Source organism: Cnephaeus nilssonii (assembly GCF_951640355.1).
Source record: "Cnephaeus nilssonii genome assembly, chromosome: 13".
Classification (NCBI taxonomy): domain Eukaryota; kingdom Metazoa; phylum Chordata; class Mammalia; order Chiroptera; family Vespertilionidae; genus Cnephaeus; species Cnephaeus nilssonii.
Window position 1 is genome coordinate 71,031,945 of NC_137084.1, and position 5,106 is coordinate 71,037,050.

Here is a 5,106-nt window from a genome sequence, read left to right on the forward strand (position 1 = left end):
GCAGATAATGATATGCTTTTTTAAAAACAACTTCTGGTATGATACTTGGCACTGGTAGGGGTGAAGAGCCTGATTATGAAGCACCGAGTGACCATGAAGCTACAATGGCCCTTCATGAGTTGGTTTCCATTAGAGCCACCAAGTGCAGCAACACTTCTAAAAGCTGGAAGTGATGCATCCGGTATTGAGCTCAAGACAGATCAGAAGCAGAAGCAGGAGCAAGCTTTGTAGGCAGGAAGCTTGGAACCCTATGTCATCCAACACTAGTGCACTTCTTCCTTCACTTCCATCTATGGCCTTATGATCAACTGATAAAGGAGAGAAAAGGCCAGGCTTGGTTCATGATGGGCTGGCTCAGTATGTGTAGGCCAAAACGGAGAGCAGTTGCACCAAAACAGTAGTTTGGGAAAATTGCCCTAGGTGCAAAGCTTTGAGTGGTGCACTTTGACAAAGATGCTCTCTTTGACCAAATGTTAGTCAGGTTCCTCTGAGCCCGATTAGGCCTCGTCCTTGGGCATGTCTCAGAGCCCAGTTTTAGCAAGAACCCTACTAAGTCAGTTTAGCCCAAATGCCCAACTCTTGATATTTGACCAAATTACTCATCCCTTATCATCTCCCTGGTAATATCTGGTTTCCCTGGCCCACTTTCAGCAGAATCCTTTTAGGTCTGTTTAGCCAGAATCCCCTGATATTTCCCTTTAGTAATTTTCTACCCATTGGTCCCACCTTGCTGCTTTGTTATAAATCTCCACTTTTTCTTGTTGATTTGGAATTAAACTCAGTTCTATAGTGAGGATTCTTTTCCTTCATTTCAGTAAAATCTGTTTTTACTGCTTTAATTATTATCCAGTTCTGTTTTTTCTTGAGCAATTTGGTAATTTACTTTATGTAGAAAGATAAATGGAATGAAGTTAAAATATACAGACTTGTGCAGTGGTGAATGGTATGGTTATCTGATTAGGGGTATGAAAGTAGGATGATTTAGGACAAAGAAGTCTGGGACAGAGGCAGAGGATAAACATATGGGAGAGGGCACAAAGTAAGAAGGTCTTTTTTATTAATGCTGCCAAAGCTACCTCAGAAGAGGCACTAAATAACCAAATAGAAAAATTACCCCACCAGTTGGCATCAAACAACCTCTGTCAATGCCATCCCGTTCTGGCATGAAGGACACATGAGCAAGTGGTCATGGTAGCAAGAATGGAGTCTGTGCTTAGACCTAGCAGCATGGGCTCCCGCTTATTAAGGCTGAATGTTCACCTTTGTAAGTCAAATCTAGCATAATGCAGAGAAAGATAAATATCACATGATCTCACTCATTTATGGAATATAATGAATAACATAAACTGATGAACAAAAACAGATCAAGAGACAGAGAAACATCGATCAGAATGTCAAACCTCAGGGAAGGTAGAGGATGGTGGGGGTAAGGGGGAGAGATCAACCAAAGGACTTATATGCATGCTTATAAGCCTAATCAATGGACACAGACAACAGGGGGGGTAAGGGCATGAATGGGGGAGGTGGTTGGGGGGTAATGGGGGAATAAGGACACATATGTAATACCTTAATCAATAAAGAAATTTTAAAAAAAGAAAGTCAAATCTACATTCAGAAGAGACCAACACTTGAGTCATTAATAAAATATTGTCCTTTGAGGATAATTGGCTCCTTGGTGGCAAGTTGACTAGATTGAAAAGGTCAACTGTTAATTTGGGCAGGAATAGACACATATACTGGTATGGGTTTGCCTTTCTTGCAGTTACTCAGCACAACATGCCATACATTATCACATCAGACTAAGGTCCCACTTATCTGAAAAGTGGGCCCATGACGATTGCTTCACATATCGCACCACCCAGAAGCTGCTGACCTGACAGAGCATTGGAATGGGCAGAGCTGAGGGGGCATTGAGATCTTGCTTCCCAGTATATGTCATCAATTTGGTTCAAATAAATTTTTTTTAAAAAAAAATTAAATTTTTTTCACCATAAAGTAAACTCTTAGAAAATTTTCTACAGGCTTGGACATTTCTTATGTGGACAACCTCTAGGTCTTTTCACTGCCATCTCCTCTGCTGGGAACTCTTCCATGTCTGCCTCATTTCTTTTCGTTGGTCCAATTATTCCTTCTGTCTGGTTGAAGAAGACTTCTCTGACTATGAAACCTGCCTAAGGTGCTCTTCTTTTGTCCATTGCTGCACTGTGGCCTGACGTCTCAAACTGTGTCACAGTGGAATGGCTTTTCTACTCTTTTAGATGATAACTTCCTTTAGAGTGAACCTGCTTTCTTTTCATTGTTGATAATTCTAATCCTAACAGTGCCTGAAACAGCATAAATATTTCAGGAAAAAAGTTATTGATCATCTAAACTATAGTTAACTTATTATATCATTAAAATGCACTAATAACTGTACAATATTAATTGAATCAATGAATTTCTTGTTTCAATGACAAATGCTCCACATACATAAAATTGTACTACAGATTTTTATGTGTGTAATATTTCATAAAAATGAAATTACATAAGCAAATTTAGGTTTCAAATATTTTGAGGAATATTTCTTACACAGTCTGCTTATATGTCAACTGTATTCCTGTGTGTTTTTTTTGTCTTATTTGTCAAACCAAAGTTAGTGAAGCAAATTGAATAACAAGCATATTTCTTTATTTTATTTGCATAGCTATGACTTAAAAGTATAAACTAATAATTTTAATAAAGCAACCAATAAATATAGAAATAATTTCAAAAAATAAAGGCAGAGCTGAAATGTACAATGAGCTAGTATTTATTACATACTGGGACACTTTTATTAAAATGATGGTACTACCTTAAAAACATATTAATTGAAGAAAGCAGGTCACAAATGACAGCATATTATATGATTCATATATATGATTCCATTTATATGAAATACCCAGTATAGGCAAATATAGAGACACAACATAGATTAGTGGTTGTTTAGAACTCAGGTGGTGTGGGGTTCGGGAGGGATGTTGGGAGTAATAGATTTCTTTTTGGGGTGACAAAAATGTTTTAAAATTAACTCTGGTGATGGTTGCACAACTCTGGGTTTATGAAAAAAATCAGTTAATTGTACATTTTAAATGGATGAATTATGTAGTAATTATATGTCAATAAAGCTATTACCAAAAAATCTTTTCAAAAACAATGATACTAATAATCATTTCATATATAACAGGCTAAGAAGCCCAAAACTTTTTTTGTTAATTCTCACCTGAGGATATTTTCCCATTGATTTTGAGGGAGGGTGAAAGGGGCAGAGACAGACAGACAGACAGACGGAGAAAAACATTGGTGTGAGAGAGACACATCGATTGGTTGCCTCCTGTACACACCCTGACCAGAGCCAGGGAACCTATAACTGAGGTACATGCCCTTGATCAGAATCAAACTCGGTACCCTTCAGTCTGTGGGCCGCTGCTCTATCCACTGAGCCAACCTGTGCACATGCATTTACTGTTCCTGGTGATAACTGCTGCTGAGATGTGACAGCCCACCCTCATTGAGCACCTACCCATCTGGTTAGATGATGTAGGCCATTGCCAGCTATTCCCAAGAGCTATATCTCCTTCTGTTTGTCATATTAAGGCATTCTTCCTTGACTCTAAGAATGAGACCATTTCAAAGAGTCATGACCATTTCTAATGGCTAGTATCAAAATTAGCTTTTGGCACACTATGGGGATTAAAACTGGCTTCTTGGCAACTTGATGGTTATAAGAGTAATTCTAAAAATAAAACAAAAATAAAAGGTGACATTTATCAAGTGCTTACTATGTGCCAAACACTGTTGTAAATACAGGGTGGGGCAAATGTAGATTGACAGTTGTGAGTGTGTGAAACAGTTTATTCTTATATTATTATTTATTAATTATTGTATTATTTTCCATACAAACAACTGTAAGCCTACATTTGTCCCACCCTGTATTTTACATGTGTAACTGGTTATATGTGCAGAAGTTATGAACATTTCTTGCGTATGATTTAATAGTTCACTTCAAAATTTAATAAGCTTCTACTGTGTGCAAGTCTGAAGCATGACAAAGATGAACCAACTAGAAAAATTCACAAATTCTGAATTATCTATTAAAGCATAGTACATGAACATGATTTCTTTTCAATAATTCTGAAATCCAAAAGCTCTAAAAACCTAATTCTTTTGATAACTCATTTGACAACAAAAATATCTGACCTGAACTCATTAGATTTTGTGTTTTTATACATACATTTTGCTGCGCATATACTAATATTTGGTTATGGGGTTCTAACCCACAGTCCACTAAGGTATTATGTAATATACTAGAGGCCCGGTGCACGAAATTCATGCATGGAGGGGGAGGTGTCCCTCAGCCCAGCCTGCACCCTCTCCAATCTGGGACCCCTCGAGGGATGATCCCAGTGGAATCGGGCCTAAACGGGCAGTCGGACATCCCTCTCACAATCCAGGACTGCTGGCTCCCAACTGCTCGCCTGCCTGCCTTCCTGATTGCCCCTAACCGCTTCTGCCTGCCAGCCTGATCACCCCCTAACCACTCCGCTGCCAGCCTGATTGATGCCTAACTGCTCCCCTGCCAGCCTGTTTGCCCTCAACTTCCCTCCTCTGCCGGCCTGGTCACCCCTAACTGCCCTCCCCTGCAGGGTTGATTGCCTCCAACTGCCCTCCCTTGCAGGCCTGGTGCCTCCCAACTGCCCCCCTGCTGGCCATCTTGTGGTGGCCATCTTGTGTCCACATGGGGGCAGCCATATTGTGTGTTGAAGTGATGGTCAATCTGCATATTACTATTTTATTAGATAGGATAAGAAATTCCATATGTTTAATTGATTCTTATTTGCACTTAATTTGTGAATACACACACATGCATTTAATTGCAGTTAAATAGTTGCTTGTTTTAAAAGCACCACTAAAGATGGTTCACTAAAAATGGATAATGTAACAATCATTGTTCTCATTCTCATTCTTTTATTCATTATTTAAAATAAAATAACACTAATAACATACTTCAAATAGTTTATACCATTCTAAAAACAAAGACAAGATATGATTGTACCAAAACATGTTTGTTTCATGGAATGGAATGGCATG